Source organism: Arachis duranensis, chromosome 6 (genome assembly GCF_000817695.3).
Source record: "Arachis duranensis cultivar V14167 chromosome 6, aradu.V14167.gnm2.J7QH, whole genome shotgun sequence".
NCBI lineage: Eukaryota > Viridiplantae > Streptophyta > Magnoliopsida > Fabales > Fabaceae > Arachis > Arachis duranensis.
In genome coordinates this window covers 86,037,129-86,053,215 of record NC_029777.3, presented here as the reverse complement: position 1 = coordinate 86,053,215, position 16,087 = coordinate 86,037,129, and positions in this window count along the sequence as shown.

Here is a 16,087-nt window from a genome sequence, read left to right as displayed (position 1 = left end):
GAATCCTACTCGGAATACCACAGACAAGGTTAGACTTTCCGGATCCCCATGAATGCCGCCATCTATCTAGCTTATACCACGAAGATTCTGTTGGAGAATCTAAGAGATATGCGCCCGGCCTAAAGTAGAACGGAAGTGGTTGTCAGTCACGCGTGTTCATAGGTGAGAATGATGATGAGTGTCACGGATCATCACATTCATCAAAGTGTTGTGCAACGTATATCTTGGAATAAGAATAAAAGAGAATTGAATAGAAAGTAATAGTAATTGTATTGAAACTTGAGGTACATCAGAGCTCCACACCCTTAATCTATGTTGTGCAGAAACTCCACCGTTGAAAATACATAAGTGAAAGGTTCAGGCATGGCCGAATGACCAGCCCCCTGAATGATCAAAAGACCGAATGATCAAAGACTAAACAGTCAAAAGATTAAATTGTCAAAAGATGTCTAATACAATAGCTAAATGTCCTATATATACCAGACTAGCTACTAGGGTTTACATGAGTAAGTAATTGATACATAAATCTACTTCCGGGGCCCACTTGGTGTATGCTTCGGCTGAGCTTGATCTATCCACGAGCTGAGGCTTCTCTTGGAGTTGAACTCCAAGTTATAACATGTTTTGGGCGTTCAACTCCGGATCATGACGTGTTTCTGGCGTTTAACTCCAGACAGCAGCATGTACTTGGCGTTCAACGCCAAGTTACGTCGTCAATTTCCGAATAAAGTATGAACTATTATATATTTCTGGAAAGCGCTGGATGTCTACTTTCCAACTCCGTTGAGAGCGTGCCATTTGGAGTTCTGTAGCTCCAGAAAATCCATTTCGAGTGCAGGGAGGTCAGATTCCAACAGCATCAGCAGTCCTTTTGTCAGCCTTTTTCAGAGTTTTGCTCAAGTCCCTCAATTTTAGCCAGAAATTACCTGAAATCACAGAAAAACACACAAACTCATAGTAAAGTCCAGAAATGTGAATTTAACATAAAAACTAATGAAAACATCCCTAAAAGTAGCTTGAACTTACTAAAAACTACCTAAAAACAATGCCAAAAAGCGTATAAATTATCCGCTCATCAGTAGCCATTTGATCTTTAGCTTCTTGAAGTTGCCTCTCTAAATCTGCAATATGTTGTTGCGATGCACTGCTAGAATCTTCGCATATTACCCTTCCAAAGATGCGCTTTGACTTACCAAAACTACTGGAACATGCAGCATTACTAAAACCATATATCATAACATTCTCAGGACCACAAACCTTTCCAATTGTATCATTTGGATGAGCCAAGACTTTTGAATGAATACCTTCAGTGACAGCACCTCTTGATCTTCAGGCAAATGCTCTGCTATTTTTTCCTATAAACAAATGTACATCGCATTAGAGTAGAGTATTGACATAATTAAGGCATATAAAAAAATATACAGCCATATAAAAAAATTCATACACTCACAGGTAATCGTTGTCCTTTCCCGCTTACATAACTCCTATCTTTCTTTAGCAAAGTTGATACAATTACCTCGCTTCAACATACAAGCCTTTCCAATTTTTTCTCCTAATACAATAAATAGAATATTAAAGGTAACCACAAATTTAATTAAAACTGCTAATTTTATAGAAATAGTATAACAGTACTAGGCTCAATAATTAAAAAAATAGTACCATTTGAGTTGCTCTTCTAGCATCACTTTTACTTCCACCGGCATGTGAAACTATAAGCTTCTCACGATTTCTGACGTTTTGCAAATATTATTTCTATGATTTTCAAGAACAAGAAACTAGTAAATGAATGTTACCAGATATCCATAATAATGATCCACAAAAGCAATCCATTCAACAGGCGGTATGTCTAACGGATTCGCAGCTAGAATTTTTGCCTTCCATCAATCACCTAAGGTCCTCAGAGCCCATTTGACGCCAGCAGCATAATCAAACTCAAAATTTTTCTTGAAATATTTCATAAAGGAGATCAATTATTAAATGACAACAAATCAATAAAAATGCACATCAAAGTGAAATAAACTTACTTCAATAAGTTTCCATTGTATTTTTGTGTTATCTTCTGGCATCTTATCCCATCTTTTGATTGATATGGGACAAAATATAATTCGACGAGCTACTTGACCGAGAAATTTCACAAACAGGTTTGAGTCGTTATCTCGACCTTGTCCATCTGCATCTAACTCCATCATAACTTTTTCATTTTTTTTAAGGCCCAAACTTGAATCGCTGTCATCTTGCGAGTGATGATTTTTCCAGTAGAGGTGTCTGAATTAATGGAAGAACATCAAGTCAAACTAAACCAAAATTAAAAAAAGAAAAATAAAACAGCATAGATGACAAACTTAAATTTATCAAATTAATTGCACACATATACTTCACTAATTAATTTAAATTGCATATTAATTTATTCTAAATTGTATACACATATCGGTACAAAACTAAATATAATATTCGATAATAAAAACACGGTGGGTTGGTAGAAATTGTCTCTAGAATCCTGAACTTACCAATTAAACAAGTGCAACTTTAATGAAATGGGAAATTAGATTATATGGTTCAAGGATTCGTTACACTAAAAGAGGTTACTGACAAAGTAAACATATATATTGATAGTCTGTCCATGCATGATTAATCAAGATAAAAATAACATTGTTAAAGCAAAGTGTATAACAACAAGAACCAATTCAAGGCCAATAAGTCCGACCACAACGAGTTACATTTTTATCCCACATATAATTTTTTCTTGATCATGTATAAAATGTATACATACTACAAGCAAAAACACTATATAATAGTACTCAATAATTTTAAAATATATTTATAGTTACATAAATCCAAGAGAAGACAGAAAAAACACAAATATACTTTGTGCAGAGCAAACAGAGAAGGAACCAAAATTAAAAGGAACAAAAACTGAGTTGTGCAAAGTAAAAAATAGGATAAGAAAAAAAAATCAGCCAGTACAAGTATAACTTGTAGAAAATAAAATCAACCATCACTGGGATTTGTTTATAAACTCATTAGAGATTGGTGAAATTAAAAAGCATCTACTAGAAGAACACATAAATCGGCAAAATAAATGGATCTGATTTGGCAAAGTGGTCACCTAATGAAAAAATAAATACTCTTAACTTATGGTGAACTAATTGGAGCAAATTAAAGGAGCACATGATTTCAGGATAGTGGACTGGAAAAATAAAGTAACTAGATTTAGTCACATGTTGTTATTTCGGTAAAGCTAAACCAAAAAATGAAAATGAAAACTAAAAAGAACAATCTATCATTTAATGTTAAAAGACACTACTGCTCAAGATATAGATCAAAACATAAACAACAACATTAGGGATCGGATAACCATTTCAGCTGAAATCAGTTCCAGACTCCAAGATAACAACGCCTCTTAATTTGCTTAAAAAGATATTAAAAAAGCTACAGTGTAACATATGTATTTTATTTTATAGGAGCACTCGGATAACAAAATTTGACACCAATACTATTTCCTAGTTGCTTGAAAAGAGATGTTAGAGTTTGAATAAACCTACCTTTGACCTTCACAAGCAGTGGCTCATTTTCATCTCTTTTATTCTTAGGTGCAGCAGGTTCTGGTAGATCAACACCACTTTGATTTAACATCTTCGTCTCTGAAAATTTATCCCCATCATCATTGAGACTTATTTGTTCCAGACCATCTTCCGAACTCAAGTTTATGTCTTCACTTTATTTTCATAGCTCTTCAAGGATTGATTGTCCGAAAATATTAAGTTTATGCTTTATAGTATACTAAATGCATGCGACACAAAGTCATAGACAATGTAAAAAGAATGCAGAAAAAAGTCAAATAAAATATTGAGATAAAATAGTTCATATAATTGAAACACAAGAAGTCAAACAACATAAAAAGAGTTTCATAAAAGTCTCTACATTTAACTAAATTAAATATTACTAAGCATAATACCAATACAACATATTCAGTAAGTCAATCATAGAGCATATTTAACAAGTCAAAGCAATATACAAATTCAAAATATTTCCAAAGTTTCATTATTAATAATTGAAAGAAATCACTCATGTCCAACTATACTAAATCAATTATTTTCTGCTTAGAAACTGGTAAATATATATTTGGTTTGGTTGGATAATGTTTCTCCGACTTCTATAATCTCTTAAGTTTTAAACCCAAACATGAATGTCAAGAGTAACAAATCATATAACTAGATTCAGGAATATATGATCCATGAAGAATGCCGCAATTTAATGCCTATTTTATGAGCAATGTGAATAAAGTTAACTATGTAATTGCTACCGAAAATTACAATTTGTTCCCCATGAATGGTAAATTATTTAAGGTCTTCCTGGTCAAGGTTTGAGTAGTTTGCTGTGATCATGCAAGAGAAGATAACAACAATATATAATAAAACCAAAGCTTAAATAAATAATTCGAGGGATGAAAGGAAATTTTTGCAATAAATACAAATTTCTGAAAATATGAACAACTATATCCACTTTCATAGTAACTAGTTTAATAGCAGTAAATTTTATACCATTTTTGGATTACCATTCATTTTATATGAGTAAATTGAAAAGCCTAACATGGAAAAAATATCCGTCAATGTAGTAATGAGGACTACGATTCCATTATGTGTTAGTGATATAAATCTATTTGATCAAAACGTCACACATAAAATGCATCATGTTAGAGAGAAAATTACCGTATTAGGGATTCAAGTGCTAAGTTGCTGCTAGTCTTGTGCCGACCTTGGAGTTGCAATTGATGCTCTATACGAGGCAGGCAATAGAAGGATAATTCCTTACATCAAACCAAATAATACAGACACATGCCCATTTTTAAATTCTCATCTAATCCCTTCTTTTTTTCTAAAATAGACATACCAAATAAAATAAAAATTTACAAATGATCAAATTTGGAAAAAAACCTAGAGAAGTTGATGTTGTTGACGACAATGGCATTGAGCAGTGTGACTGAGTAAGAGCTGCGACCTGTGAGCGCGAAACACAACTGTGAAGGTCGCCTGAAGTGCGAGGTCGGAGGTTGCTGGAGGTGCGAGGTCTGATATCGAAGGAGGCAGCCACAGGCAGGAGATAGAGCAGCGTCAGTGAGTGAGAGCTGTGACCTGTGCGCGTGTATCACGAGAAGAATGGAGAAGCAGAAGCCATCTCCGGAGCAAACTTGATGCTTCCACAGCATTCAAGCAAATCGCGCTCTTCCATAGTAATCCAAGTTGAATTTTTGTTGCAAGGGGTAAAGTATATTTTTTGTCCCTGAAGTTTGGCAAAAGTTTCAAAAATACCCCTAAGTTTTATTTTGTTTCAATTTTATCCCAGAAGTTTTCGATTTGTATCAAATATACCCTCGACGACTAAATTTTCAAAAAATTTAAAACCAACCTAACAATAATACATGAAAATTATGCTTAATTTGCTTGTGTTGAGGGTTGTTTTTATGAAATTGTTGTTGAATTGATCTTAAATTTTTTGAAAAAATAGCCGTCAGGGGTATATTTGATGCAAATCGAAAAATTTTAGGACAAAATTGAAGCAAAATAAAACTTAGGGATATTTTTGAAACTTTTGTCATACTTCAAGAACAAAAAATATACTTTACCCTAGTAACAAATACATCAAGATTAAAAAGCATAATTAGTCATATTTTTTATAATTAAGACAATTAATCAGATTCATATAAACAAATAAAAGATTGAAAAATCACTAGAATATACTAACAAAAAATTAGTTCTCATTTACTTCATACCCCAATTCAAATCACGCTCCCTATCAGAAGGAGTTAAACTATACTAACACACCATCATTGTAGATAGAAGTAGCCATCAAAACTAAGAGTTAAAGATGAAATTCAAAACAGAATTAAAACCTGACTGTGAACTTTTGTTTCTCAACGAATTAGTTTATAAATTGGTTTCTCAAGGCTTATGAAACGTAATTTAAATACGTACAATGTATAGTTTTTTCTTTCTTCAACATTGAAATGAATTTAATTAATACTTAGTAATTAACTTAGTTATTATTTCAATTAATCAGATTTAGTGGTTTCTAAAATTAGTTAGAGCTACTCCGTTAAACATAAACATGAGAATTCCGAAAGATACTATACCCCTCTCTATCTCCCCTATCTAAAAACCCTTCACCTTATTAACATTATTATGCATCACAACTTTAATTTCATTCAGTCAAATAATAATTTTAATCTAAATATTATTATTAAATTCACTTACTTCCCTCATCCTCAATCTAATTTCGAATCAACTTATACTCCATCTGTAAGTTAATTATAAACATGTATTTATTTTTGAATAGTGGGCCATCAGAATAAAATAAATTTTGCATGTTCTTTATTATTTGTATTTCTTACCATTTTTTTCTTTACTATTTATTTATGGTGGAGTTAAATTTTGATTCTATTTGAGATGCATACTTAAGAATACAGACACAAGAGTCATAATAATCAATTAATCATCATCAAAATAATGAGAGAGAATTCAATGCTATAATAATGATCCATCATATATATGAAAAAATATAACTAATATAAAAAGTGATTTTTGCTCGATAAGTAATTTATAAAATTAGTTTCTTTTTGTACTCTTCTTATAATTTTAACATATATAACATGGATCATTATTATTATAGCATTGAATTCTCAAGTATATATGATTTGATGATGATTGTTGTGACTTTTGTATTTATATTCTCAAGTATGTATCCCAAACACAATCAAAATTTAACCCACCATAAATAAATAGTAAAGAATAAAAGGATAAGAAATACAAACATAACCACCATAAATAAATAGGAAAGAATAAACTGTATTTGGTCAGAAAGAACATCAACAGAAAAAATGTGCATGGTAAAAATGAAAGAAAGAGTGAAATTGCAAATCATGATCCGCATCTAATTTCTATACCGCTAATGAACAACATAACCACACTAAGTGTTGAGTTAAGAAATTAACTAAATTAATTAGTGATGACAAACATTATTTTTTGGCAAATAAATAATTAGTGTTGATTGATTATAATTTCATATTACTAATTATTTATAAAACTGCTGCAGGCCAAAATTTGATTTACAGCCCAAATGGAATATAAAGCAAACAGCAAAGATGATGGGCTGAAAACAAAATTAAAAGCCCAAGGAAAAGCAAAAGAAACAAAGCCAAAGGATCTGATGGGCCAACCGGGTTGCTTAATGGAAATTCAATCCAAACTCGTATTCATCTCACAAAGCTTCTTTTGTAAGATTGAAGTCTTCTCCCTCTTGAAGTGCAACGTTCCTCTACTTTCTGACCAAGTCAAATCAACTTCAGAAAAAGTAAGAAAGAGAGAGAACTTCTTCACTAAGCTAGAAACCAAAGAAGCAAGAAAGAGAGAGTTGAAGCTTGAAGCACAGAAGCTAAAATAGAAATTCCAAACCAAATCAAGCTTAAGAAAGGTAATCCATCTCATCTTGCATGAATCAGATCTTCATCCCTTCTTTCCAACTCTCTGCTCTATCCAAAAATGGCATTCAAAAGAAAAGTTGATCTCTGTTCATCACTGCTACAAATCCACGGTCACAAGAGATTCTTGGGGACCAAGTTGCATCTCTATGGTTCAGATTTGGTTGACCATAGGAAGACAATTTCGGTTACTTCTTCATGGCTTTCGGTCAAGTTGGAAAAGACAGAAGCAAAGGTCCTACTTTGATGTTTGAGAAGAAAAAGTGAGCTTGTGGGTTGGTAAAGCTCAGTGCTCAAGGAGTTGACCTAGGAAGATGAACCCATCAACATGCAAGGAGATAAAAGAGGTTTGCTATTCATTCAGAAACTAAGGAGAGAAAACCAGTGAATTGAGGTTTTATTCTGAGAAGAGCTCTTTGAAGAAGTTCAACTAACTGGACAGTGTAACCTAATCAAAGGTGCATTCCACCAGTATGAAGAACTGAATCAGAGGCTTGCTAATCTAGTTTTTCGCATAGCACAGAGGCTGTTGATGAAGTCAATCTCCTTCATGTTTTACTGATTGTAATGTACTTTTCTAAGTTTATCTTTCTGTAATTTCTTGTGAGAAAAGGCATTGTGAGAAAGCTCAAGAAAAAGCCATGAGTGGAAAAAGGCTGAGTGAAACACTTGAGAGAAAAGCCTAGAGTTATTTTTAAATTTCTTTAGGTTGGTTAAGTGTCTTGTATCTTGTATCTGTAAGGTATCCCTTTCTTAGTTGGGTTAGCACTAAGAAGTATAGTTAGGTATTAGCATAGCCAATGTCAAGTTAGGTTAGAACTTAAGTGTGAAAGGATTGGGTCAATCCTGTGTTATTGGTGTATGTAATACTATTAACTATAGTGAAATTCTTCCATAGTTGTGGAGGAGAATGGATGTAGGTTGCATAGCACAAGGCAACCGAACCAGGATACATGCTGGTGTTAGCTTTTCTCTTCTCTGCTGTGTTCTATTTTCTGATATTCATGAGACAAAAATAAATTGTCTCATAAATTTCCGCTGCTGAGTTCAAACAGAATCAAAGCTGCAAATTTGTTTTAAAAGGGTTATAACAGCAACCAAAAAGGAAGGCATAGATTCAACCCCCCTTCTCTAAGCCTACCACAACCTTCAATTGGTATCAAGAGCAAAGGTCTCAAGTATCAAGCTTAACCACTTGGAGCAAAGATCCAATGGCGAACAATCTGGGCACAAACACAATTGCCTACACCCTCACTGAAGGCCAGTCAAACAACCGGCCACCTTTCTTCAACGGAAAGAACTATTCCTACTGGAAAGAAAGGATAAGGATCTTCATCCAATTCATTGACTATAACTTATGGAAGATCGTTGTGAGTGGTCCCAAGATCCCAACAAAAACAAGTGCTGATGGAGTGGTGACTCTGAAAGAAGAAGCTGAATGGAATGAAGATGACAAGAAGAAGATAGAGCTGAATGCTAAAGCAATCAACCTTCTTCACTGTACTATCAGCTTTGAAGAGTACCGGAAGGTGTCTAGATGCAAAACAGCCAAAGAAATCTGGAAAAAACTCCAGGTTACACATGAAGGCACTAAACAAGTCAAAGAAATGAGGATTGATATGCTGCGAAAAGAGTACGAGATGTTTAGCATGAAGGATGGAGAAAGCATTGATGAAGCGTTTGAGAGATTCTCAATCATAATCAACAACCTTGATGCTATGGGTACAAACTATGCAGAACAAACCTTGGTGAGAAAACTCCTTAGAAGCCTCACAAAAGAGTGGGAAAACACTGCCACTGTCCTAACCGAGAGTAACAACATAAGCCCCATAACATATGATGAGCTGAGAGGAAAACTCCTTGCCTATGAAGTCACACACACAAACATAGACTCAAAGAAAAAGGGAATAGCCCTCAAGTCACAAATAGAACCAAAAGAGAGTGAGTCTAGTGATGGTATTTCAGATGACGAGCTTTTGTTTTTTGCTAAGAGATTTAGAAGGATGATGAAAAGCATAGGCAAATACAAGGGTTCAAGTTCAAAGGAGCAAAAGATAGACTTGAGCAAGGTGACGTGTCATCATTGCAAGGAGGCTGGACACTTCAAATCAAACTGTCCAAAGCTCAAAAAGGAGGACAAAGGAAAGAAGAAAAGGAAGAGAGTACTCATGGCAGCTTGGAAAGATCTTGAAAATGACTCAAATGAAGAAGAAGAATCTGAAGGAGATGACAAAGACTGCTTCATGGCTAGAAACAACAATCTTGATGAGGTAAACTATTATGATTTGACTATTGAGGACTTGCATGCTATTATTGATGATCTCACTTTAAATACATCAAAACTGCTTGACAAATACAATGAATGTAGATCTGAAAGAGATGTGTTAAGAGCTGAAAATGATTTTTTAAAAGAAAAAGTAAAGGAAACTGAATGTGCTTTGGACATCATTGAAGAAAACATATTTCTAAAATCTGAACTTAAAAAATTAAAAGGAAAGCACATTATGAATCCTTCTCATGAGTTAATTGCTGAAAATAAAAGATTAAATGATATGATTAAAAGGCTGAATGGTGACTTGGCAAAATTTGCTCAAGGTTCTAGTAACTTGGACAAATTACTTGCAAGTCAAAGACCATTGTTTAAAAAATCTGGTTTAGGCTACATAGCCAAGGAAGATGCAGTTTCCAACACTTCCTCTATAAAATTTGTGGCTTCTTCATCAAATACCAAAACCATACCAAACAAATCCGGTATTGAAAATACTCCAACACTTGAAGAAAAATTTGATTGGATATGTTTCAACTTGTGAAGAAAAATCTGATGAAGAATACACAAATGAAGCTGAGCCTTCACCAAGAACTGGTCCAAGTTCAAACCGGCCAGGTTTGGGCTACATTTCAAAAAATGAGGCTGCTTTCAAGAAACCATTTTTTTACAACAAAATCTCATTTTCAAAAGGTAAAAATATTCAAAAAAATTCTGGTGAAGATGCTTTTGCAAGGAGAAATAACTTTAATAAAAATCACTTTATCAAAAGAAATGTATCTCCTCCAAAAACCAGAAAATTTCAAAAATTTAATCATTTCAAGCAATATAACTCATCTCAGTTTCAGCAACACACACCAGAAAATCATTGTGTTAATTGCAAGAAATTTGGTCACTCATATGCACAATGCTTCATTGAGAAAAGAATTTTAGGTAACCAAATCTACAATGTTGTGTGTGATTTCAATGCACTTGGGCAACCAAGATGGATTAACTTCAAAGGATCCAAATTAATTTGGATACCTAAGGCTACCTAAAACTCATCATGCAAATTTGCCTAGCATCCAAGAACAAAAAGGACATGTGGTACATGGATAGTGGATGTTCAAGGCACATGACTGGAAGGTCAACCTACTTCATCAAACTAAATAAGTATGATGGAGGTTTTGTGACCTTTGGAGATGATGGTAAAGGTAAAATCATTGCTGTTGGAAAAGTTGAGCAATCTACTTTCATTGATGATGTACTTTTGGTTTGTGGCTTAAAGCGCAATCTTTTGAGTATAAGTCAACTGTGTGATTTAGGATATTTAGTTATTTTCAAAAAGCTTGAATGTTGTGTTGTTAATGAAAAGACAAATGAAGTGATGTTTGTTGCCAAACGTTTAAATAATATGTATGGACTTACTCTTGATGAACTAAAGGATCAAAATGTATCTTGTCTTCACTCTAAAGAATCTGAAAAGTGGTTATGGCACAAGAGATTGGGCCATGCAAGTATGTTTCAAATAAACAAACTTGTAAAGAAAGAATTAGTAAGAGGTCTTCCTTTGATAAAGTTTGACAAAGACATCACTTGTGATGCTTGCCAAATGGGAAAACAAACAAAAAGTTCTTTTAAACCTAAGGAAGATATTTCTACTAAAAGACCACTTGAGTTGCTACACATTGATTTATTTGGTCCAACAAGAACTCAAAGCCTAGGTGGTAAACATTATGGTTTAGTAATTATGGATGACTATACTAGGTTTGGTTGGGTTTTATTTCTTGCACACAAAAATGAAGCCTTTTCGGCCTTTGAACCTTTTTGCAAGAAAATTCAAAATGAAAAGGATTTGAAAATCTCTTCTATAAGAAGTGATCATGGAAGTGAATTTGAAAATAATTTGTTTGAAACCTTTTGTGAGGAATTTGGAATATCGCACAACTTCTCTTGTCCAAGAACACCACAACAAAATGGTGTTGTGGAAAGAAGAAATAGAAGCATACAAGAGATGACAAGAGCTATGCTTTGTGAGAATAATGTTCCAAAATTCCTTTGGGCTAAAGCGGTTAACACAGCCTGCCACATTTTAAATAGAACAATCATAAGAAAATTTTTGAAGAAAACCCCTTATGAACTTTGGAAAGGCTACCCACCAAACTTAGATTACTTGCACATCTTTGGATGCAAATGTTTTGTTTTAAATAACAGAAAATTTGGGAAAATTTGAACCAAAGGCTTATGAGTGTTTGTTTGTAGGATATTCCACAACTAGTAAAGCATAGAGGGTTTATCATCAAGATGCTAGAATTATTGAAGAGTCCATACATGTTACATTTTGTGATACTAACTTGGTGCAAAGCATTTTGGAAGATTGTGATGCAGGAAATCAAGCTCAAAAGGAGGATGAAATTGCTCAAAATCATGGAAAAGAAAATTCTGGACAAGCTGAACCAGAAACTGCAAATGCTGAAAATTCAAGAGACAATTCCATTTTGTCTCATGAATCTGAAAGAAATCTTGCAGCCAGCGGCGCCCAGAATCCCTTGGTGACTGAATCTGCCTTCAAGTCCACCAGACCTTATGAGTGGAGATTCTTGAAGAATTATCCTGAGGAATTTGTCATTGGGGACGTCTCTCATGGAGTGCAAACAAGGTCTTCCACTAGAAAAGAAAATGAAGGATCCAATGTAGCCCTTCTATCATAAATAGAGCCTCAAAACGTCAAGGAAGCACTCAGTGACCCTTTTTGGGTTAAAGCTATGGAGGATGAGCTTCTTGAGTTTGATAAGAACAAAGTATGGACTTTGGTTCCAAGGCCTAGTGGAAAGAAAGTGACCGGCACCAAGTGGATATTCCAGAACAAGTTGGGAGAAGATGGTAGCATTGCAAGGAACAAGGCAAGGCTAGTGGCACAAGGATATGACCAAGAAGAAGGAATAGACTTTGATGAATCCTTTGCCCTGTTGCCCGAATGGAAGCCATAAGACTTCTCTTAGCTTATGCTGCATTTTGTGGATTTAAATTATATCAAATAGATGTGAAATGTGCATTTTTGAATGGTGTGATAGATAGAGAAGTTTATGTGGAGCAGCCTCCTGGTTTTGAAAATAAAGAGCTTTCTAATCATGTTTTTAAATTGTCTAAAGCTCTCTATGGTTTAAGACAAGCTCTTAGAGCTTGGTATGAAAGACTTAGCTCTTTTCTTTTGAAAAATAGTTTTCAAAGAGGCACCACTGACACAACTCTATTTATCAAGAATTCTAATGATTCTTTTATCCTAGTCCAAATATATGTTGATGACATTATTTTTGGATCAGCAAATGAATCCCTTTGTACTGAATTTGGAAAGCTCATGACAAGTGAATTTGACATGAGTATGATGGGTGAACTTAATTTTTTCCTTGGGCTGCAAATTAAACAAACTGAAAATGGTATTTTCATTCATCAAGAAAAGTATGCCAAGGAATTAGTTAAGAATTTTGGCCTTGAAAATGCCAAACCCATGGGATCTCCCATGCACCCTAATTCAAAATTAGATAAGGGAGAAACTGAGAAAGATGTTGATGAGACTAGGTATAGAGGAATGATTGGCTCTCTTATGTACTTAACTTCCTCTAGACCCGATATTGTGCAAAGTTTGGATTGTGTTCTAGGTTCCAATCCAAACCAAAAGAGTCACATCTTTCGGCAGTTAAAAGGATCATTAGATATGTTCATGGCACATCCAATTTTGGTCTTTGGTATCCTAAGATTGATGATTTTTCTGTAGTTGGTTATTGTGATGCAGATTTTGCTGGTGATAAAGTTGATAGAAGGAGCACTTTTGGTTTATGTTGCTTCCTTGGAAAGTCCTTAAATGTTTGGTCAAGTAAGAAGCAACCAACAGTGGCCTTATCCACTGCAGAGGCTGAGTATATAGCTGCTTCTTCTTGTTGTTATTAGCTTTTATGGTTAAAAACACAGCTTGCTGATTACAAATTAAAGGCTGAAAATATATCCCTGATGTGTGATAATATGAGTGCCATTAATATTTCTAAAAATCCAGTTTTGCACTCTAGGACTAAGCATATTGAAGTGAAATTTCACTCAATAAGAGAACATGTCCAAAAGGGGGATATTTGCATTCAATTTGTTAAATCAAAGGAGCAATTAGCAGATATTCTTACAAAACCATTAGCTGAGGATAGATTCTGCATGCTTAGGACTTGTCTAGGAATTCTGAGTTATGATTCTTTATTTGAAAAATGCTGATACACTTGCTGGAGCTTTTTGTCTCATGAACAGGTATGAGACAATTCTGGGCAGGTGATGAACGCTTCCTTCAAGTCAGCGTGTTCTGGGCTTATTGCTAGTGAAAAATCAATCTGGGCCAACCTCAATTTAGATCTGAGTTGTCCTATGTATTTCATTAATTCAAACCACATCTGGGCCCAATATGAATGTTACATTCTTACTTGCTTATTTTGTTTATGACTTGTGTGTTTAAGTTTTTCTTTAAAAGTTTTTTTTGTGGCCTGAAATGGTTTTTAATCCACTTATTTTTTTTTACTTTGGTTCAGTTTAATTTTTGTTGTCCTTCAAAATTTAAAATTAATTTCATGTTTTTAATTCAAAATCCAATAAAATCTTTCTTTTATGAGGTCGTGTCTTTTCAAGTCTTTTCAAATGGTGATGCAGTTGCATGGTTTTAGAAATCTACTTTTTGGGTACGGTTACCAACACTCCCTCTCTTCCCTCCATAACTTCTCCACACACTCTTCGGTTTCTTCCCACTCACTTTACTGCTTCTCTTCCCTCAAAATATTGAATCTAACCAAATGAGGAAGAAAACCATTGAAAAAAGGGCACCTCGTGAAAAGGTTTACAAGCTACCCACCAAACCTTTAACTCGCTCCCAAGACCGAACCTTCACGCCTTCACCCTCTCCTCCTACCTCTCCTCCTCGCTCTAGTCCCATGGCCCAAACCAAGACCACGCCAAGGATCCCTGTCTCAACCAAGCCGACGCCACCGCCAAAGGCCACACCTTCCAAGCCTGGCTCCTCAAAACCTGGTTCTGCAAAGCCATCCTCATCCAAAGGAAAGCGTCCGGCGACGGAAGAACCTGTTCCCGAGCCACCACAACCCAGGACAAGGTTAGTTCCTGTGCGATCACAGAGAGGTAAAACTCGAGTTCCTCTCAAATCAGTTAGTGAACCTGACATTGGGCCGTTTGATCACAAAGCTCACTTTTTGACCTCTCATTCGAACTATAACCCTTATAGATTCAAATCTGCCATGAACAATGATTTTTATGAAGGGGTTATCCAGTATCGTACCCTATGTCCTTCATTTCTCGTTGATTTGCCATCTTTGAAAAGAAAAGGTTTTCCTTTTGTTGACAACTTAATTTTTCTGGACTGGAATCACCTTTTTTACATCAAAAAACCTGTTTATCCCTTGTTGCTCAAAGAGTTTTATGCAAACATGACTTATCATGAAGGCACTGCTCATTCGCATGTCAAGGGCCGAGATATCGTTTTAAACAATGAGACCATCAGTGATGCTTTGAAGTATACTGATGTTGGGCCTTGTGCCTACACGTCAGTTAAGTGGGATGAAGGAGTTGGTGTTTCTTACAATGATGCCCTGGCTAGTATTTGTGAACATGTCTCCTTAATAGATGGCATTACACCCACACACAAAGCCCTAGGATACGAACGTGCTCAGTTGCACCGAATGGTCAACCACATTATACTTCCCCAAAGTGGTTCATATCAAAGGGTTTCATACACTGACACTCTTGTTTTATATGCCATTCTCACCAAAACTGAAATTTCATTTGCATATTTGATGGTTAGATACATGTTTGATTCTGTTAGAAGTGAAAAGGACAAAGCTCTTCCTTATGGCATGTTTCTAACTTGTATTTTTGAGTATTTTGGTGTTGACTTGACAAATGAGAAATATGAAAATAGACATTCATATCTAAAGGGAGGTGATTCAGTGAAACAGAACAAAGGACCCACTAGATCTGAAAGAGTTGTCCTAGATGATGAAGATGATGATTTTGTCCCCGAGGATTTTTCTGCTCCTTCCACTGAGGGAACATCCATCTCCACTGGAAAAAAAATCTAATATGCTAAATGTGGTTAAGGATGTTGCTCAAGAGTTTGTCTCCCAATCAAATCACTTGATTGCCATGAGCAAGGAACAAAGGAAACTAGCTAGCAAGCATGAGAACTGGTGGACGAAATTGTGATCACTATTCTTTTTGTATACTCTGATGACATTGTTTATTTTCACAACTCCGTTCAACTAACCAGCAAGTGTACTGGGTCGTCCAAGTAATAAACCTTACGTGAGTAAGGGTCGAATCCACAG